Source organism: Aedes albopictus, chromosome 3, assembly GCF_035046485.1.
Source record: "Aedes albopictus strain Foshan chromosome 3, AalbF5, whole genome shotgun sequence".
NCBI classification, from domain to species: Eukaryota; Metazoa; Arthropoda; class Insecta; order Diptera; family Culicidae; genus Aedes; species Aedes albopictus.
Genome location: NC_085138.1, coordinates 236,172,523 through 236,195,782, shown reverse-complemented (window position 1 = coordinate 236,195,782; position 23,260 = coordinate 236,172,523). Strand labels below are relative to the sequence as shown.

The window sequence follows — 23,260 nt, the reverse complement described above, 5'->3', positions numbered from 1 at the left end:
TGTTGGACAGGATCCATGGTGCGAACGCTTAGAAATAATCATACCATTTACCAGAGCTGCGGCAACACACGCGAGCTGGGAACAGCTGTCATCGTGATGGGTGATATGCAGAGGCGCGTGATCGGTTGGTGGCCGATCGACGAAAGAATGTGCAGGTTGAGGATCAAGGGCCGATTATTCAACTTCAGCATAATAAACGTGCACAGCCCACACTCCGGAAGTACTGATGATGACAAGGACGAATTTTACGCGCAGCTCGAACGCAAGTACGTACGATCGCTGCCCAAGCCGCGACGTCAAGATAATCATATGAGATTTGAACGCTCAGGTAGGCCAGGAGAAGGAATTCAGACCGACGATTGGTAAGTTCAGCACCCACCAGCAGACGAACGAAAACGGCATTAATTTCGCCGCCTCCAAAAATATGGCCATACGTAGCACCTTTTTCCAACAGAATCTTGAGGCCGCGTTGCCAGACGAGGGCGAGCTCGATGAGGCCCCTCTAGAGGACTGCTGGAGTATAGTGAAAGCAGCCATCAACGACGCAGCCAAGAGCACCATCGGGTACGTTGAACGGAATCGACGGAACGAATGGTTCGACGAAGAGTGCAGAACGGTTTTCGAGGAGAAGTACGCAGCGAGGGCGGTAATGCTGCAGCAAGGGACTCGACAGAACGTGGATCGTTACAAACAGAAGCGGAAACAGCAGACCCGCCTCTTCCGGGAAAAAGCGCCGCCTGGAAGAAGCGGAGTGTGAAGAAATGGAACTGCTGTGCAGTTCCCAAGAAACACGGAAGTTCTATCAGAAGCTCAACGCATCCCGGAACGGCTTCGTGCCGCGAGCCGAAATATGCATGGATAAAGACGGAAGCCTCTTGACGGACGGACGTGAGGTGATCGAAAGGTGGAAGCAGCTCTTCGATCAGTACCTGAACGGCGTGGAGAACGTAGGCACGGGAGCCCACGGCAACGGAGGAAACGACGACGCCAGTGCAGCGGAGGACGGAAATGAACCAACTCCCACGCTGAGGGAAGTTAAGGATGCCATTCGCCAGCTCAAAATCAACAAAGCAGATAAGGATGGTATCGCAGCTGAACTCATCAAGATGGGCCCAGAAAAGTTGACCACCTGTCTGCATCGGCTGATAGTCAGTATCTGGGAAACCGAACAGCTACCGGAGGAGTGGAAGGAAGGGGTAATCTGCCCCATTCACAATAAAGGCGACCATTTGGAATGTGAGAACTTCAGGGCGATCACTATTTTGAATGCTGCCTACAAAGTGCTATCCCAGATCATCTTCCGTCGTTTGTCACCTAAAGTAAATGAGTTCGTAAGAAGTTATCAAGTCGGCTTCATCGACGGCCGGTCGACAACGGACCAGATCTTTAGACTAGACTGATTAAAGCAACGATGGACGGTGTGCAAAACTGCGTAAGGGTTTCGGTGAACTATCTAGTTCATTTGTATCTCGCCGGGGACTGCGACAAGGTGATGGACTCTCATGCCTACTCTATAACATTGCTCTGGAAAGTGTCAAGCGACGAGCCGGGCTCAACAGTCGGGGAACGATTTTCACAAAATCCGGTCAATTTGTGTGCTATGCGGACGACATGGACATTATTGCAAGAACACTTGGAACGGTGGCAGAGCTATACACCCGCCTGAAACGCGAAGCAGCAAAGGTCGGACTGGTGGTGAATGCCTCAAAAAACAAAGTACATGCTGGTAGGCGAAACCGAACACGACCGGATCCGTCTGGGTAGTAGTGTTACGATAGACGGGGATACTTTCGAGGTGGTGGAGGAATTCGTCTACCTCGGATCCTTACTGACGACTGACAATAACGTCAGTCGTGAAATTCGGAGGCGCATCATCAGCGGAAGTCGGGCCTACTACGGGCTCCAGAAGAAACTGCAATCGAAAAAGATTCACCCACGCACCAAATGCACCATGTACAAAACGCTAATAAGACCGGTGGTCCTCTACGGCCACGAGACATGGACCATGCTCGAGGAGGATCTGCAAGCACTCGGAGTTTTCGAGCGACGCGTGCTAAGGACGATCTTCGGCGGTGTGCAGGGGAACGGTGTGTGGCGGAGGAGGATGAACCACGAGCTCGCTGCACTTTACGGCGAACCCAGCATCGAGAAGGTGGCTAAAGCCGGAAGGATACGATGGGCAGGACATGTTGCAAGAATGCCGGACAACAACCCTGCAAAGCTGGTGTTTGCAACTGATCCGGTTGACACAAGAAGGCGTGGACCAGGTGGAACGTGACTTGGATGGAGAGGATGGAGAGTGGCAGCCACAAACCGAGTATTGTGGCGTACTATTGTTGATTATGTCTTGTCTTAAATGTGATGTTGAACAAATAAATGTATGTAAATGTAAGTTTAGCTTCTGGTAGAACTTCCGTAGTTCTCAGTAATGGCACAGCAATTCCATTTCCGAGGGTAAATTAGTTCAATTTTGTATTATATTAGTTAACATTCTCCAAATCTGGATGAATCTAGATGACGCTTGCTGGTCCCATATCCTTTTTCCATTCAGATGATCAAATCAAATTTGCTCTATACGACTTACAAGTTCAGTGCGGTGTACACAAACCGCTGATAAATCGTAGAGTATTTCCCTACCATAGCATACGAATGGTCTAGTCGTCTAAAGAAAAAAAACCTTTTGCATCGGTACAAGATTTGCATACCGCTTCAATTAAAAACGCTTCAGGTGCAGAGATCGCTTACGGACTGACTGGCCGACTACAATTTGCCGCATTCAAATCGGTGCACAAATATTTCTTTCAAGATATGCCGGGGTACCGCCATAAATTAGCTCTCTTTCTTCTGCGCGCGCCGTCTGATGCATTCACTTCAGATATAGCAGACCAGCATAGCATAGCCCCGAATCCTACCCACATAACAACTCGACGACGACGACGACGACAACACAAAGACGACGATGTATAGTTGATGATAATGATGCATAGCCATCGCCATCCCAGCTCCAGACGCTGAGATTCGCTGACTGTATCAGTCTCTTCCGACGACGAGCCCAAACCTTTTTCTTTCACAGATTTCAAAACTGTGATCAGAGGCGAACGCGATTTCTTTTTGCCTGGAAGCGTTAATGTGTGAATAGGAACTGTGTGTTGGTTAATGCTATCGGCTGTTGTCGTTTGACTACGATTTTAAAGAACGGACCGAAGTGCAAACAGCAGGGTCTATTTGAATGCATCTATTGGTTCGTCGAATTGACGGTAAATTCCTGTAATTTGGGCATAGGGTTGCACCTGTTCATTGATAGATGATCACGTATTTCATGCTTAGCACCCGCGGTTTTTTTTCTACACCCGTTGCTCTATCTGCCACGTTCTGCGCCCTAGTAGCATTGAATTAACATCGATTTGCGTCTTGCACTATTCCGTATCAACCCAGCGATCGGTGAAGTATGCAAGTACTTCGGTAAGCTGAACTTTATGTCGTTACCTACTAGGTACAACTACAAGTAAACTATCGTTGGAATGTGGTAGCTCTTGTGCGAAAAAAGTATTGTGATCTACAAAAATCTGAGAAACATCCTATGTTAAACTTATACACTTGATTATTAAACGCTCAAATCAAACCGTGCCCAAGTTTTGCAGTTATTTGGGACCTCAGGGTTCGCCTAGTGCTCAGCTGAGAAGCAGGCTACCCGGGGGATAGTTACACCAATAATACTGAGACAGAAACAATCCAACAACATCGAAGACATGTGAACGCTTCAACCAAACCAAACACTCATCAACACTTTCTTACCATTTTCCAGCTACTCACCACTGACGACTACACGAGCCGAGCCAATCTCTCGCAAGACAAAAAGTGGAGGAAAAAATCCGCTATGCCTACTCAAAACGCGACGCCGAGTCAGCATGAGGCAAACCCATACCTACCTGACAGGGCAGGAGCAAAGAAAAAAAAAATCTGCCGTTCGACTCCGCGATATGAAAGTTGTCGGTAGATAGGCTTCTCGGGCGCGCGCTCGCCCGTCCGCTCTCTCGCGCGCGCGGACGCGAATCGATCCAACAGAGTGAGCACCATGTTTTCCAAGGTAAGCGCTCTCCGCCAGCCACGGCCAGCCAGCCAGCGCCAGCGACTTGCGCTGCATCGCACATGCGGCCAGCTAGCGAATCTCTTCTTCGAAGGCACGGCAGTAGCTAGGCGCTAGGGGTTACCTTACACACAGCTTGCTCTTTTCGATGCATAACATTATCGAAGGGTATTTCGCGTGAGTGTTGTGCAGCAGACGACCCTGCCATGAACTGTCAAGATCTTGTGTACGAGTGTACGTTAGCCGCTGCGAAATCGTGTGCGAAATTCAACTGTGATGATAATGAATTTGGGCCGAGTCTAAATGAGTGCAAATGTCGCAATATTAACTTCATTTCAGTAACAAATTTTGAAAACGACGTATAATCAATGCTACACCATTGATTATACGTCGTTTTCAAAATTTGTTACTGATTTATTGTTTGCAGAAAATTGTACTTATTAACTTTTGAAAAAGTATCACTGTGCCTTTCTGCGAATAAGCATGATCATGAGCAGTGGTGACTGTACCATTCGTAGTTGCTACTCCGTGACCGACCAGAGCTAGCGAAGTTGCATAGATCACCAGGTTTATAGATGAACTCATCATACACAATCTACAAGCAAACGTATGTTTGCTCTTAACTTTATTTTTGTCAAGTATTTGACCTCGTGTACACGAAGGTTGGTTCCAACAACTCGGGCTATGAGCACGCCGTGGGACGTCATCGTCACGGAGAAAGGTTGGTGAAAATAGTGCTTCGTCGAGGAGCTGGAGAACTGTGTTGTTGATATTCCGGAAGGTGTAAGCGTAGAAGATCAATAAACTGCCGTTCGCAGCATAGTTGTCCCATGTTATTGAGGATTCCCATAGAACATGGGACAACTATGCTGCCCACAGCAACACGGAACGCCATCACGAACGTCTTCATCGCCACCGACGAGAATAATTTGGGTGAGCTACGCACTCAGAGAAAGCAGTGGATCACAGGTGACATCTGGATGAGGATAGATGAGTGAAGGGGCGGCAAAGCCGTGATAGAGCGAATGAATACACGAGGTGCCAAGGGCGTAGCCCGTCAACGCTATTCATCTCTCGAGAAGGAAGTGAAGCACAGGACAAAAGAGCGTGGACGGACTCCCTGGGTGTCTTCTCGACGATGTCTCACGTCACCTTAGTGGAACTAAGATCATAGCATTGCCCATGAAAAACGTGTCTGGACTGGTATTGTCCGACCCAGCAGGCCAGTTGAATCGCTGGTTCAAACACTTTGGAAACCTTTTTCAAGTGCCGGCCACGCCACCAACATCTCAGCATGATCCGCCAAGAGTTCGACGCTCGTGTCAATACCGAAGCTTCACGATTGCAGGAGCAGTCATTCGTAGCACCTCGTCGAACAGGGCCCCGGGAGTGCGGCTGATGTGGACAGGGAGAAACGATTCACCCAAACGGACAGCTTTTTCTTTCCTGGTAACGCGACGATGCAGCACGAAACCATGCAGCTCGCCGGCACTGTAAACTCTACGGTTCGAGCTGCATGGTCGAAACCTGCTGAAGAGCCGCAGCCCAAGAAGCGTTCTGCAGAGGCGAGCGATAGGCCAAAGGAAGAAAGGGAGGGTCAGCGCGAGTAACCAGGCTGCCAAGTCGGTTGCTAAACGCGCAAGGGAAGTGAAACTGTGGCCATCCGGACCAAGGGAAGGAGAACCCTTGAATTACGGTTGGAAAGAAGAAGGTATTGAAAAAAGTAAAGTCAGCCCGAAAACACGAACGGAGCAACGCGTTGGTCTTCAAAACTGAGGCAGACACGTACGCCGAGGTGCTGAAAGTGGATGTAGAAAGCATCCAGCGCATCAGGACTGGAGAGATGATGCTAGTGCTCAAGAAGGGGGCAACCAAGAAAGGCACCTCCTAGAAAGCACTAGTTTAGGAGGTATTGCGCGAAAAAGTTTAGGAAGAGCCCTAATGGCGGAAGTTACTCTCCAGTGTAAAAACCTAGACGAGATCACCGACGCAAAAGAGCTCGCAGCCGCATTGAAACAGGAGTGCGAGGTAGATGTACCAAGTGCATCAATACGCTTGCGAAAGGGCCCCGCAGGCACGCAGATTGCAACGACCAAGCTCTTCGTATGCGGAGATGAAGAAGGCAATTGCAGTCGGCAAGATCAGGGTAGACTGGTCAGTGTGCCCGCTCAACATATATGAGCCGCCATTGGCGTGCTTCAAGTGCTTTGAGCAAGAACATAAGTCGTGGGCGTGTAAAGGCCCCGACTGGAGCAAGCTCTGCAGGAAGTGTGGAGTGCAGGGCCATATCGCCAGAGAATGCAACTCGGCACCAAAATGCCTGATTTTCACGGCGAGTGAGCCTAAATGTCCAGGCACGCGAGGAGATCGAACCAACTGACGATAATGCAGGTAACACAGCTGAATCTGAACCACTGTGAAGCCACACAACAGTTGCTGTGGCAGTCAATCTCGAAGACAAGTACAGACATCGCCCTACCATCGGACCTACATAGCATCCCTCCCGACAACGTGTACTATTGCATTTGGCTGCAGTCGAAGGTCATCGACCGTCATCGGGGATGGCTGACCTTGCGCTGTGATAAGCCGGCATTTGTGGAGTGATCTATCCAGTGAAAATCTAGTCAAAATCCTAAGCCGTGCATGTGATGCCGCAATGCCAAAGCGATCCCTACCCAGAAATGGACGCAAGCCGGTATACTGGTGGTGTCCAGAATTTGTAGAACTCCAGCATCCTGCCTAAGAGCTAGATGGAGGATGCAAAGAGCTCGCACCGATGAGGGTAGAATGGAGCGAAGTGAGCCCTACAGGGCGGCTAAACTGGCACTGAACAAAGACAATAAGGTGCGTAAGCGAGTGTGCTACGAAAATCTCTGCCAAGCAGCCAACATGACCCCTTAGGGTGATGCATACAGAGTTGTCATGACCAAAACGAAGGGTGCATCAGCACCCCCAAAACGCTCTCCGTTGCTGCAGTTTTGGGGTTGCTGCAGAAAATCGTGGAAACGTTGTTCCCGCACCACGATACAAGACCATGCGCTCAGTCAGCAACATATTACCGAAGTTCGTCAAAAAATTATCGAAAGTTCGGTAAACTGTACTGAATTATCGGTAATGTTCACCGGTAATGTTCGGTAAAAAATAGCCGAAGCTCGGTAAATCTGTGCCGAACTTCGGTAATCCGAACTTTTGCCGAAAATCTAGCAGCCGAACAAGTGACTCTCAAATAAGTGTGCATCAAGACGGACACCGCCGATAAACTGTTGAAACGGATCATTCTGCCGAGACTGATGGTCTTTACCGAGAAACCTAATTACTCTGGCCTCTCGGATAACTTGTTCGGCTTCCGCAAGGATCGATCGACGGTGGACGCTATTAGGACTGTAACCAAAACGGCCGAGATAGCACTCCAAAAGAAGCGAACGGGAATCCGCTATTGTGCGATCGTCACATTGGATACTGGAGAGCTATTCCAGAATAGGGTGCTGATCTATGACACCGAAGAAGGCGAGAGGAATAACAATATCACCGCGGGGGTACTTCAGGACTCCATCCTAGACCCCGTACTATGGAACGCGGCGCATGATGGCGTATGAGGCTCAAACTTCCACCGGACGTAAAGCTGGTCGGCTTTGCTGATGATATTTCCGCATGGTATACGGCGAATCGATAGAGGATGTGGAACTGACAGCAACGCACGCGATTGGCATAGTGGAGAACTGGATGAGGTCGAGACATTTGGCACAAAACGGAGGTGGTGGTGGTAAATAACCGCAAGTCTGAACAACAGGCAGTGGTGTCACCACAGGCGTGTGCTTGATGAACTCTAAGCGCTCAGTAAAGCAATTGGGGATAATGATCGACGATAAGCTGAAAATCGGAAGCCACGTAGAATAGGCCTGCAAAAGGGCAAGCATGGTGATAATGGAGTACACACAGACTGGTGTGCCTTAGGGTGGTCAGTGCATACTGCACGGTCTCAAAGGACGCGGTATTTGTGCTAGCGGCCATGATGCCCATACCACTAGTGGTGGCAGAGGACGTAGAGTGCTTCAAGCGACGCGGCGAAAGAGGGGCAAGACGGGTCGCCAGAACACCAGATGGACACTAGGATGTCCCTTACTTTGTAAAAATTGGAAACGTTCAAAGTTTGTTGTTGGAAAATGATCGTTTTAGCCAAGAAATGATCGTGTCAAATTTAAAGTCTGAAACTCAAGGCTAAGTGGTTCCTCAAGGGGACTTAACTGATCAAAAATTGTGTGAGACAAAAAAATTGCGGGAAAATACCCTATGTGTGCTATGAATTGTGAAATCTCTACTAGTTTTTAAGTTATCGAGTAAATAGTAAAAGTTTCTGGATCTAAAAAAAAAAATGGCCAAAAATACTGATTTTTCGCTTGTTTTTTTGTCAATTAACTCAAAAACAAGTAGAGATATCGCAATTCTAAGCATATTTTTGACCCTATAGGGTTCTAAAATCATCGACGTCATCATATTTTTTTTTTATTTTAACTTATAGCTAATTCTACACTTAAAACGTCATCATATGATGGATCTGGGCCGGAGTCTGAATCGCTGTCGTCATGTGGTACAATTTCGTCTTCCTTCTTGTCGGTTTTTCGATTACCCTCTATCGGCTCAGCTGTTGTCGTTTGACGATCTTGTTCAATCCCTTGCGTGACTTGTTTTTTCCTCGGCGGCGATTTTACGGACGATGCGACAGTAGTGCTCAAGGAACGCTTTTTCTGTTGATCTCGCTGTTGATCCAATTCGCTTGTAACGTCCATCTGGTTGTCAGCCTCATTGTGTGCGATTGGTGGCTGTTTTTTTTTTTTTTATTCCTGTTCGGGTTTGTCACTGCGACCAGTTTTTAGATCTATTGTGACATTACCCGTATCCTTAGTGTAGTGCATGTCGCATTACTCAATTGCCATTGAGGGGCAATAAAGTATCGATTTTGATACAGTTTTTGTTTTGTTTTCTTAGAAAACAAAACAAGAGTACTGATATTGGTCATGCATCGGAAACCTAGCATCACCCTAGTTTTACTGCTAAATTCTCCCCAGGTTTAGGACCCGGGTTTTAACATTAGCAGCAATATCATTCCAATAATGGGACATGTGTTCAGTAATAAGGATTCTAGTATGTTCCTTGCGTACTAGCACTTTCCAGTCTCCCTAACCCAATTTGATTTCCTTTGCATTGAGTTTAGCCTCAGATGGTGAGGTTTTTAACTATATGCAAAGTAAAGTTGGTAAACTTAGTTTTATTCAAAGACTGGAAGTCATCACAACACCAGTAGCAAGGACTAAATACTATAATGCCTATAATTATCAGAACACATATTCCAAAATTGAAAAATAGGACGACACTAGGTTTCGGTTTGGTAGATCTAACACCGCAACGCAACCCAAAAAGGCGATCTACCCACGCTACGGGCTCCGTTAAAGATCGAGCATGTTTTAAACCCCCTCAACCATTCATCCCTCAGCACGGGTCGCCTGACACCTTGGATTGGGGTTACCTGTTTGGTGGACTTTTACCCCCGGAACAGGTGGTCCGTAGTGCTATTCTAAGCCGGCAGCTACACGGACATTGGTGGCTGTTACATGGCTGTGTGGCCCTCTTTGTCTTCGGAGCACTTTTTACCGGGGTCCAAAACAGATCAGACGATGACTGACAACTGAGGCCATTGGTGCTTTAAGTGTTTTTTTTATTCTTTAATCACTTAACCGCATTTACAGCTCTATTGTCCACTAAGGCACTGCGTGAGCGATTCCAATTGGAAGCTGTACATTCACTTTGTACAGCGCCTAAATGTATTCTATTTCTAATTGTACTACATCGAACTGGTGGCCGTTGCGCTACTTTCACTTTCTACCAGTGAATCAAAATTCAACCATCGCGCAACAATAATGACAATGTCACAACCTGTATTTGTTGCGACAAACAAACCCATGCAACATAAGTTTGTCCCAACTTGAAAATAATGGGATTAACATCTTACACCACAAGTTTAGAGATTTTTAAGCCTTGCATTGCGATTTTCGAACGGTAACTTCGAGTCGGTAAACACTGCAACTCTGGTGAAGCTCTATCATCAAACAGTTTCGAATTTGGGTTGGCAGTAATTGATTATTCACGAGTTGAAACGTACGCAACAAATTCAGCTTCCGTTTTGTCTGCAACAAAAAATTTCGAGATCATGTCATTATCTGTTACCAGTAGGGATAAAGAGTAATCGTCGCGCCTTCTTTGTTGCTTGTTTTGTGCCTCTTTTGTGACAATTCTCTTCACTGTTTTCTACCCTATCATGGTAGAATGATGAGCTCGAGGATGTTGATGAGTGGCTGTTGGTTGTTCCTGTTTCCAGTTCGATTGGGAGTCCATTATGGGTTGCCGTTCGCCGATGTCCAAGTATCCGGATTCATTTGAGCCATGGGCTCAGAAGAGGGTAAGTATCAACTGCTCTCAGGGGGAAAGAGCAACTGACGAAAGTGCCGGGGCTGGGATCGAACCCATGACCATCTGCTTCTGAAGCAATCGTGTAGCCACTACGCCACGGGCCCCGGCTGGTTTAGGTGTTATCTGCACAGATTCGGACATGCAGGCTCATCCGCATGTGAGGAATGTGCAGACTGTGACTAGACCGCAGAGCAGGTGCTCTTTGAATGCCTACGCTTCGTGAAGCAAAGGTCGTACATGCAAGAAATAGGCGGTAGAGTTATAACTCTGGACAACATTGTTGAAAGGATGTGTTACGGGGACAGACAAGTGGGAATCCGTTTCTTCCACGGTCTCTCGAATCTTGCTTGAACTACAGAGAAAATGGCGGGCCGACCAACAGCAAGTTGACGATTGCCAGTTGAGTGAAAGCATCATTGTTTTTCAAAGCTCATAGTATAAGTCATGAATGCTCGAAATTTCATTCTATTAATTAAATCTAGAGATATAGTTGAAATAGTTGGCTATAGGATAATTCTGCATTTTACTACATACAAATTTTCTAACTTTATGTAGAATATCCTGACCTATTCCAAATTTGGAACACTGATAGACAAAAAGTTGATCAACTCACAGTAAAAATTGAGATTTGATGCACTTTTCGTTAAGTTACATCTAGTTGACCATTTTTTCAATGAAAATTTTAATTGTCCCGATCATTTTATCTAATTGAGGAAAAAAAATCTAAAAAGTTCAAGCCACCTCTATCACCCCCGAACTACGCCGCTGTTGGTCGGTATCGTCGTCGTCGAGGTTCCCCGCTCTTTGATTGCCTTGCCAGCATTGGTACATTACATTGGTTGGATTGGAGCAGCTTTCCGTTGGTTTTCGCTGCTCTACGGTTTTGCGCAACCACCAGTTTGCTGGGAACGCTCGTCGGACGTAGACTAATTTCTTGCGGTCTTTTCTCGCGGTGGTCTTTTTCAGGTGTACGACGGCGCACCTCTCGACCTTCTTCTGCTTCTTCCTATTGCAAGGGCTTTTACGTCCTCGAGATCAATTTGTAAATCAGTGACGATATCGGGATTTTTTTGTTTTTGGTGTTGGCGATATTTGAAAGGGAATTCAGTGTTTTCGAAACAAGTGAAGGAATCAGTGAAATCGGTTGCAAACTTTCCACGAAACAGTGTCTGACACGCAGCGCAAGCCACATCCAATCAAGTGCACCGCAACGGTATATGAATGTGCCGTGCCTGCATACGAAAGATTCCAGAGAGCGAAGTGACGAACCTTGTCATAAAAAAGGCGAAGTGATTAGTGCGCGGAATCGAAGGCATGACCAATTGGGTGAAAATTTATGCATAAGCCGTTACGATACCATAAAAAAGGAACCATTGTCTCTACAACACTTTCGAGCGGGTACTTGGGCGGTTGGCGATTGAGGTGAGAGCACGGATGAGATCATCACCTGTCAGGTCGCGGAATTGACGACACTTATGCCAGCGACTTCCACATTTCGACAGTGAAGAAACGTGAGGAAAATTCCTGCAACCACGATTAACGCTCCCAAGACTTCGAACCTGCTGTGTGCGTGAAAATTAGTGTAACACTCGCAAAGTGAAATTTCCCTCCCACAATTATCTTCCCACTGGGTGCCTCGTTTGATTCGAAGCAACCAAGAAGCGTGCAAAACGAAGAAGAAAAAACCTACCGCGGTGAATGTGATGTGAACAACTTACCAAGCTCTGCCTACATATATATTTCTTCATAACATTGAATTTTTAATGAAACAGAAAGCCTTCGGTGCGGTGACGAAAGAAGAAAAATAAATCGGTTTCCAAGTTGGAGAAGCTGCAGAGTGTGTTGTATCGTCTCCGTTGTGTTCAAACTTGGAAGATTTGATAACTCGGTGGTGTTGTATCTGGCTGGGGTTGCCTTCATTGCGAAGTTGACAACGAACGACGAATACGACGACGACTTGAGCGGAATTGGAGAGAGTGACGAGAAACCTGTTTGCGCGCGCCTTGAGAAGCGAATAAAGTGCATCCGAGCAACGGTGATTGGGGTTTGTGTTTGAAAGCATTCGGAATTTGACTCCCGGCGTGGTGAATTTTTCGATAGTTGACTTTTCTCAGAATTGGACTTCAACAGCTTATTTTGGAGATTAATTTTATTGGTAAGTAGTTCGAATAAAACATTTTTGCAAGATACACGGGATTTTACAATAGATGTTGTTGATGATAGGGAAATTAACAAATAGAAGACCACTTCTAATTATAAATGTTAAAATCAACATTAATTTACAATTAGTGATAACGATTAGAACACATGTCTAAAGAATTTCATTCCAGCAAAAATAATTAAATTCTTCATCCTTATCATAACTACAAATAACTGAAGGCTAGATGCAAGGTCTAAGATTTAATCTCTAATTGATCTAACTTTCTTGTCGCAAAGGGACAATAAGTACAAAAAATGTGTTTCCCAAATCTTGAGACTTATGCACAAGCGCTACTCGCAAAGAGAGTTCCTCTACTGCGACGAGGTCATAGAGAGCTATTAAAGTTTGTGGAGGAATGTCCGGGTAATGGGGGTAATGACACTTTTCGAGTATAACTTTTGGAATCCAAAAAAGATTCGAGGTGGACAACCCTTTCCACATATGAGAGAGAGAGACATTGAGCTCTCGCCAACTTCGCATGTAGAGAATTAATAAGGGTACATACACACCAGTCAAAAATTGGTCAAACCTGACCACACGACCCGCTCAGACTTGTGCTGTCGGTGGGTCGGGTACAGAGGCACGTTCTCCTCCATTTGGGAAATTCATGCCATATTGTTTGATCATTTGGTTGGTTTGATCAGTTGGTCGATCGTGACGGTGTTGCCATGTTTGACCAAACTTTTGACTGGTACCATACTGTATATAAGATGTAGGCCATCCCGATCGTTTATCACAAAATCCAGAGAAATCCAGAAGATTTTTTGGCGTACTTTTTAGAGAAATTAGAATTCAAAACGGAATTTTCTATGTTATTCTATTCTCTATTCTAGCGCTTGCACAGCCAGTATTGGAAAGCATCCTGGAAATACCAAAATAAGTGGATAACTAACACTGAGGAAGATTACAAGTGGTAGGGTGCCTGTACCAGTTATCGCACTATTTAAGGAAAACTGCTTCTACAAAAATAAGAAGAAGTCCGATCAATGTCGTTGATATGTCAAATAATAGATTTGTTTTCATACCTAATAGTAAAAAAATATAAAATCTGAGCCCAGCCCACTTTTACTATTTATAACGGCGTGTGCCAATGATAGGAAACCTGTACCAGTTATGGAAATATTTTTTTTAATTTCGGTTCCACTTCGCACTATTTACATGCATTCCTTATGGGATTTGCCATAACTGATACACTATGGCGAAATAGGGTGCAAGGAAGCCGAAATTTTAAGGAAAATGAATTATTTCTATTATAATTTGAGCAAAATTTGAAGTTTGAATGAGTGCTATCATCTTTTATGAACGTGATCTTTCGGTCACATAATTTTTCTTGTTGATTTGCATCATTTAAGGTTGAAAATCAACTATGGCGAATTTGAGGTACTATATTCATAACTGGTACACTGAGCCTAGTCGAAATACACGTATCTGTTAAAGGATAAGCAATTAGGGCGGAATTAAAAGGTACAAAACTGATTACATTCATTCGAAGAGGGTATTCTGCTTAGAGGGTTCGAATCCAACGCCCCTGTCATAAACTCAACTGAACTTGTGTGTGTACGCTAGCCGCTGCGAAGTCGTATGCGAATTTCCACTGTGATAATAATGAATTCGTGCCGAGACGATAGACGCACCTACATAGGAATACCATATACAATTGGTGTACAAATACACACATTTTGAATATTTTTAGCGGAACATTTTGAATATTTTAGCGGAACCTTTTCGAAGGAGTTATTGCATGACTTTCAGACTTCCAAACTGTAGTGCTCTCAAGCTGGATCACTGTAAAAAAAAATACTGAAAGAAAATTGATTTTGATGAGTTCAGCAAGCCTGGTGAGCAAGCAACACACTTTGTTTGATACCAGCTTAGATTTGGAAGTAAATTTAAAAGCTCCTAAACCATTACATTTAATCTTGGCGGATCGACTGCGTGGCTTCGATACGGGGTTTGTGTTTTCTTCAGAGATAATAAATCTTTAGTTTCCGGTGTAATGTTTTGTCTAATTGTAACTGTCATGTCGATGTTTTGTCGATACATGGCTTGATTTTGTTTGTCTAATTTTGAAATGGACTGTACCCAGTAGATGCAATTGATAATTGATAGTAAACACCTCTTAGGTTTTCGACTGGAACTGGTATGCTATAGAGATTCTGGCTGTGAAGTGAAATAATAAATGTGAAGAAGTGTCTATGTTCCTTCTAAAATATTATAACAATTTGCCTCAAAACTATATGAAAGAGACACAAGAAGCTCCAAACAAACTGTGGCACTAATGATAAAAACAAAAAAAAACGATTCACAGCTTACCCTAGAAAAAGGCCAAATAATCAGGCCGAAACGTCGGGCAAGGCAAATTTAATTGTTTGGATTTCCTAGACTGAGAAAGTCAGAATATCTATAGGGGGATTAGGGGCATAATGGCCACCCTAAGCAAATGAGTACGTTAGGCCTGTAAAACAGACAAAAATTTTACATATTATCAGTTGGCTTACAACTTCAGCTTATTTCCTACGTATTTCAATCATTTACAGCAGGTGGAATGTCATTATTGTGAAGAAATAATGAATTGTAAACCGTGCGAATGATTCCTTGTTTGAATTAGGTTTTGTTTCTACTACCCAGGTGATTAACTTGGATAATTTATAGCCAAAAGTCCAGAAAAAATAGTACTTTATAAGCTTTACCGGTTGGGCACTCAATCAAAACTGTAGTAGTGTTGTAGAGCGTAGGGCTCTCACACAGCGACTATCGTTTCGAATCCGGTGAATGGCATATATTTTGTTTGTTTAAGCTTAATTTTCATTGATTTGATAAATTCAAATTTGTCTTTAATTCATGTACATATGCTCAAGCAGTTTTTTTTGCAAAAATGACATTAATGTTATCTTCATTGAAACACAATGCTACTGAACTGAACTTCCATGAACGGTGGGCTTCGTGGCCGATTGGTTAGCGGCGTCAGTCGTTTAGGTGTCTCGTAAGCCTCGGAGTGTGGGTTCGATTCCCGCTCCAGTCGGGGAAAACTTTTCGTCAAACGGAAAATTCTCCACTGGGCCACTGGGTGTAATATGTGTTGTCCGTTGTCGAATGTCTTTTTTTAAACTTGAAAGTTCCGAGTAGCATCTTAAGCAGCTTTAAACTTATGTGCGAAGTTCCAGCAAGGCTAATCGTTAACCTTTTAAGCAGCCAGAAAGTTCTGTTCGGAACTTACAATTTGATGCCAAAAAAGGCAATTTAATTTACAACTAACCAGGGTACGAAAAACGGATCACACCGAAATACAAACGCTTTGTCCTAAGCGGTACATGTCGGTAACAAAGCCGCTCCGCAACAAACGCTTGTCTGGCGATGAGAGCAATAAAACAAACATCGCTTGCCGTGCGTGTGCCGATATTCCGGTTTTTCTGCTGAAATTTCCAACCCACATCATCGAATGCATAAGCATTTGGACGAATTAAGACTCTTGCAAACCTCAGAATCGAGTTTCAGTAGCAGAACAATGCGAAAATCACGATGTGAATAGAACGAGACAAATATTCCTACCGTTTTTGTTGTGAACAAACTCGGAAGCGATTTTGTCATTATCTGCTAACGAAAAAACAAAACGTTGTTGCCATGCCTTCTTTGTTGCCTATTTTTCGCTTGCGGTGCCCTATTCTGCGTACACTGCAACTAACCTAAGAATTATAGCTACTTTATCGGCGCTGCAGTCTTATAGGGAATCAAAACGACTGTTTTAGATTTGTCCAAATCTAAAACAGTTGTTTTGATTCCCCAAGACTGCAGCACCGATAAAGAAGCTAGATCACATCAGTCGAACTCTCTTAAGGTGATGGACGCCGTGTTATTTTTCCTATCTTCCCTCTCTTTCCCCTCTTTGCCTCGCGATTTTGAAGATGGTAATCTCGATTTCTATTGCACTGAAGAGACTGAAAAACAATCAGCATATGCACTGCAAGTGAGCATACACAGTGATAAGTTTTGTTCCAAAATAAGAAGTAGAATCTGAGATTACCATCTTAGTAGCGACAGAGCAATGGCAATAATTTTCTCAATCGTCCCGTTCGCCCTTAAGTACCTAAGAATTATAATTTCTTATCAAACCCATACAATTTTTTTTGAATAACCAATGTTATGATTATGCACCCCTTTTTCATTATTTATGAAATTTTTCATAAATGTTTTCTCCATCACCACCCTTATGCCCGGTTTAGATTGTTCAATTGAAACGAGCATCTCACTTGAGCACTATTTAAAAATATTCAATCCAATTGAACGATGTGTTTAGACTGGACGAATCACTTGAATGCTCTTGAATGTATCTCAGTTGAAGCAAGTTTTACGTTGTTCAATTCGGGAGGCTCGTAAACAAGCTGAACTGAATTTATCTCATTTGACAGATGATTTGAATTCAACTCACATGAATCGTGGGTTTAGCCGGAGCAAGTGAGAAGATTTTGTTTGACTTGAATGAAAAAGTTCAGCATGTTTTCGTTCAAGTTAAGTGACTTGCTCAACTAAGATGAATGGTGGTGTTAACAAATGCAATTCGCATTGTATTGGTCATTTTCAGTAGACTTGAATAAAGTCACTTGCACCACATAAACCAGACATTACGTTAAAACGTTTGTTTTAACATCAAGTTTGCGCAAAAAAAATACAAAAATAAATAAAGGTACATATTTACGATATTTAAAATTTTTAGATTTATTTTGGATTTTCCTTCATAGAAAAACATTTTGTTGATCAGTGTAATATGCTTTTTGTAAAACCTAATTAATCCACTAGAATATGTTCTCAGGCAGTTTTTCCACATCATTTTCACATTTCGAGCTACAATTTTTCAAAATAAATGCATGCAAAACACTATTGAACCGTTTCAAAAATCATTCGAGGTTCGAAAAAAGTTCCAAAACATATGCTTAGTATAATATAAAACACAGATGGACATGTTCATAATTCTGCTTCTGCTTGGAACTTGTGGAACCAGTCGGCCGGAGAAGTCACGATGCGCATATGGCTTTGATTGACTTTATGATTCGGACCAATGTTTCAATCTCCTGCAGTTAGGGTTGACGTGACTCAAGTAACACACATGGTTACAAAACAGTTACGGCAGCGCATGAAAGAGTTGCGCAGTATGTCACAGTGACTTCTGAGGAGGGATGCCAGCCCGAACGGCGATTGATAACAGCCGCAGTGTTGTGTTCCGCTGATTTCTTGTCTCGAGTGTCTCCCTTTCGTACCACACACCCAACATCCCACTATGGTGCTGGTGATGAACGAGAAAAGTGCAGTGTCTTTTAGAATCCGACAAAGAATCGTGTGCAAAATACGATTATCACAAGTTGATTAAGATCGAGCCCTGAGGAAGATCCCAACCCAAGGATCGAAACGTTGGCAATGATATAGAAGTATCAATGCTTTTTCTGTGACTGAAAGCCGAAAAACTCCCATGGATGCCAGATGATTTGTTGAAAAATCAGTATCACTTTTTTCAAAATTCTGTATCCTACACTAAATTTGGGAGAAAAATCTGTACCCCATACAAAAACAAAATGGCCCGTCTAGCTCAAAAATCTGTATTGCATATAAAACGAAATCTGTATGGAAGATTAAAAATTTGTATATTACTATATCACTGTCAGTGGTAAGCAAATCGCTGATTTTGATAGGCCGACTGCGATCCAAGTCAGCGTGCGCTCTGTTGAGTCACCGTCACTTTCCTTGTTTGATCAGAACTGGACTGATTGTGATGGTGTGTGGATATTACTGACAGGCCATCTTTGAAATTCGTTTAAAATTCCAAATGAAGATTTATCAATAGGATATTTTGATATGTGGTACAAAATAAAAAGTTTTACATGTTGGTCATAAAAAAAGTTTAAGTTTTGGCGAAAACCACTAAAATATCACATCAGTTGCAATTATTGTGATCTAGAGTGCGGGTCAATATCGAGTCATTGCCTGTCATTGTCGTTTGGGGCTGTTCATAAACCACGTAAACCAACTTTTGACCATCTCAGACCCCCCCCCTCCCTCACCCCTCGTAGACTTTCGTCCATACAAAAAATTTGAAATTTGTATGGAGCGTAGACTTTGGCCAGACCCCCCACCCCTCCTCCAAAAAGTATACGTGGTTTATGAATGGTCCCTTTTGATATTGAACGGTCTGGAGTGATAGTGACGATGGTGCAATATCAGTAGTCACCTGACAAGACTGATATTGCGCAACTGTGAATACAATCCCTGCTTCTGAGCAACCCACTGTTTTGTAACCATGTGTGTTGCTTGGGGAGTGATGTGGCGCTCCCTGGGCGGATCATGCCGAGTTATTGATGGTTGGCCAGACGTCAAAACTTGAAATAATTGTTCAAAGTGCTTAAATAACGTTTTAGCCGGTTGATTGGGTCGGTGACTCAAGTGTCGTGAGATATCGTGGAGAAGGCGGATATAGCAAATAGCTTCCATTCGTTAGCCAGGAAGTCCACCCACGCTCTCTTTCCTTTTCTTCGGCGGAATACTTTGCCTTTGTCTGGACTTGTACTTGGCTGTTCTGAGCATACTTTCCCGCTTTATCGCGGCCTTTGCTTCTCTGTGCTTCTTAATCTTCTGGCAAATCCCTGATAATCAGGTCGTGGTTGGCTGTAAACAGTTTTCCGGTTTCGCTCATTTCGCTGAGAGCTACGGGATCGATTCTTGGTCGGTTGTTGAAGTTGAAGTTGAAGAAGACACACTCATAGCCCATGTTGTCGGAGCTAATCTTCACTTTGAAGTCGTTTATGCATGAAAGCATTCCATTCACTCCTCAACAGTATCAGTGCATAACTTTGGATTATCGTGAGGTTGTGAACCCGTGTTCTGAATCAGATAGTGATGATTCTGTCACTAGTTGGCATTATCTTAATAAGCGCCGCCTTTGCATTGTCGCCGCGAATACCGGAGTTCAACAATACTTGTCCCGATAGTAGATTGTTTTCTTAAAAGTTAAGCCTACGGACTTTACTTAGTCCTAAGATTTCAAGCTTTATGAGTTGGATCTCGGGCGAGTGTACGAAGTTGCCTTGCTGAGTCAGCGTTAAAACATTTGATGTTCCGAATCGTGTCCGATTTGTCATGTTGAAAATCGCTGCCGTAAAATCAGTTTGTGATCTTTCTCTGTTGGTTTATTGAACGGCTTGATCAGATTCGAGACAGTAGGTTGTTGGCTATCCACCATGATCGGGCTGCCATCGGGATGGTAACATAAGGCTGCATCTCAAAAGGCTGAACGTGCAACAGACTGAATACGAAAGGCTGAAGTTAAGAAACTGTAACAAAAGACAATTACATAAGGTTGAAAACAACAAAACGCACTTATTTCAATTCTTGTTTTTCTTGGCGTTACGGCCCAACTAAGATGAAGTCTGCTTCTAAGCTTGGTATATCGTATAACAGACACGACGATATTAAATGCCCAAACTGCCGTGTGCAGCATAGTTGCCCCCATGTTCTATAGGAATCCCTTTTAACATGGGACAACTATGCTGCATACGGTAGCAAAGTAGTCAATGTCATTTCCATAATGAAGTGTTTTTGGCTCGATCACGAATTTAAAGCGTCACCCTCAGCATGGTCTTGCTGATTACCCGTGCGCTTATCGCATCGAGTATATGGGCCCTAGTTTATTTTTCCTGCTTTAAACATGAGCTGTTCATTCAAGTCATGTTGTTCAAGTCAGATTGTTGTCCTTACAGTTGCTAACATTATTATCAGAGATTTTTCCTTTTTTTCAAATATATGCTTCTCTTTTGAGAAATACTGTCATAGTAACGTTTACTAATGCATAGTATGAGACTGTAATTGCGGGCAAACAGTCGTAAAACTTTTCGATTCAGAACATAGTAATAAACGGGTCTCCTATTAGACGCTGCCAAACTCTTTACGCCCACCGCGTTTTCTAGGCTGTCTTCTAACCAAATTAGTTCATTTTTTGTATGTGATGAGTCTGCCAGCATACGACCAAAGTTACCACCGGGGTTGGTTGCTCGATCATCCCTAAGGTTGCTCGTACCCCGGCTACGAGGAGGTAGGGATAGGAATTGCTTAGAAAAGGCTAACGACCTCAATGGGGCCTAACGCGTTACTCAGTCTTTAAAGTGTCAAGTTCCACATTGTTTCCAATTATTGAGATAAAAGGCTTTCAATCTTATCCACATATTACAGATACCTGAAATTTGAACTATGAAAATCACCAATAAACGCGGAAACACCGGGCAAACTATATCTTAGCTATAAACTATTATCATAGGCATTCCAAGATCAGGCAAACATTGTTGCAATGAACAAAACAAACTATTTATCTCTTTATCATTTCTATTCCTAGCTTCCGGAAAATGCGATAATTTTGTTAATGCACATGCCAACCCATAATATTAACAGCAGCACCAGCACCGCATAGTTTCTTGGTTTGGTCACCCACCTTCATCGTCCTCCAAACAGCACTGCCAGTCAGCCAGCAGCGTTTGGCGGTTCAGCTAAGAATTTCTCAGAACAACCGCAAAACAGCGGCAACAACAACAACAACAGCTAGCAATACACGATAAGTACAGTTACCGAGGTGTATGTCTGCCTTCTTCTCGGTCGTTTCGTTCCCCTCGTTCCGATTAAAGACTGAGCTGGAACTGGGTGCTGGTTTGCTGCTTGAGACTTCATATCGCTACGTTTCAATAATGAAATAAAGTGGATTAAACGGAGCCGCGCGCATATAAGAAGGGTTGAATTTGAAGTCGCGCTGAGGTTTAGAGGTGCCCGAAGTGAAGAATGTAATGTCGTAAAGATTAACACTTGAGTTGTTCTTTGGGCCTGTTTTAGTATTAGTTTTTTAATTCATTCAATATTATAAAACGAAAAAGATAAAACGTCCAGTTTTCTACACTGCCGTGTGCAGCAATCCCTATTAATATGGGACACAGTACACACGGTAGTACAATATTGAGTTATTTTCAATTTTTTTTTAAATATTGACTCAACCAAATTTGAACATCTCTATTCCACAATCTACGAGTATTCATCGGCAAGGGAGTAGCAGACAAATGCCCTCATGTGTTCCCTTATGCCTATGCGCCAGGTGCCAATGTTTTTCCACAGATACCAATTCTAACTGGAAAACCTGTGTACAACTCCGCCTGCACCGGATTGCTCAACAACCCGTAATCATGATTCGAACGAATCCCAGCTCAACGCTGGCGCTGCTTTACATCCGTGGCCATGTATTCAATCGCCGACGATTCACATCACCTACCTACCTAATGTGGAAAGAAAATTTCATTACCACTCCACGTGTTGTCAATTTCTCGAATGGTTTGCATTTTCGGCACTATCTCGTGTTACTTGCAAAAGCCGTCGGTTAGTATTACAGTGATGACACCTGATTTTATCAGGTGATCCGTAATAACAGCCAAAACCTCCGAAAAAATCCCAGAATAATTCATGGAGAAATTTCTTGAAGCATCACTGGAGGAATTCTTGAACGACAGTTCCAATAACCCTCTTCAGAGCGTAAAAATAAACAAATAAAAAAAATAACAGCAATGATATTTTTCCATCGAAGTGCAGTAAAATAACACCTTTTCCGCACGTCATTTCATTCATAAGATATGGGGTGATACACAAATTATTTCACGCAAAAATCGACATTTTTCAACAAACCCCCTTTCACCCCATGTCACACTTTTTGTATGAGCCCCTAATTTTTTTGTATGGGTCGTCACGTTATGCAAAACCCTTCCTTCCCCTAAAAGCGTGACGTAACTTGTGCATGGCCCCTATAAGTGGATTTCTACGCACGGGTTAGTGAAAAATACCTTAAATGTCTCGGTAGCATAGTTGGTAAAGCACTCGTCTAGCATACAAGCAAAGATGTCCGATTACAAGGGTCGTGTCGTCTCCTGAGCTGTGTTTTTTTTTTTTCATAATTGCATACATAATAGGTAGGTACAGTTCGTTGAGATGATTTTAAATTATATAGATTGTGACTTGATGAATACATAGGGTGAAAGGGTATAATACGCCCCACCGGGGCAAAACGCCCCACTTCATTTTCTAGCGATTCAAGCGCTTTTCGCATGCGTGATCGATTGGAAATCCTAAATATTGAAGAATAATTGCCATTAAGCTGGTCCGTTAGTTGTTTGGCACAGAAAAGCAATAAAAATATCAAAAAGTCTGAAATCGAGTCTTTTGGCGTAATATATTACCTCTTGTAAGCTGACTTCATTGTAAACGAAGCTAGTTTTGTTCGCTTGTGCTATTTTGCAACTTTTATGCAGTTAACCCTTATGTGGCCGGCAGGGTACCCGGGTACCCAGCACCCATTTAAAATACACGGTGTAGAAAAAAGCAAAAAGTTTGCCGGCCACATAACGGCTAAACACTAGTTGAAAGACCCTCCTAGGATAAGCATGAGGTGGAATTATCACCTGGGACAGTTTTGTCATGGGGCTGGACGTTTTTTTTTTTTT

General features: G+C 43.5%; 1 protein-coding gene across 2 annotated transcripts in view; it reads left to right on the top strand.

Annotated features, from left to right (window-relative positions):
• Positions 1–11,389: 11,389 nt before the first annotated feature.
• Positions 11,390–23,260, top strand: part of LOC109431308 (calpain-C) — a 94,633-nt gene continuing 82,762 nt past the window's right edge. For both annotated transcript variants that reach the window (XM_029868404.2, XM_029868403.2), the window contains exon 1: positions 11,390–12,707. The gene's annotated coding sequence lies outside the window, so the exon portion shown is untranslated. The remainder of the gene's footprint in view (positions 12,708–23,260) is intronic.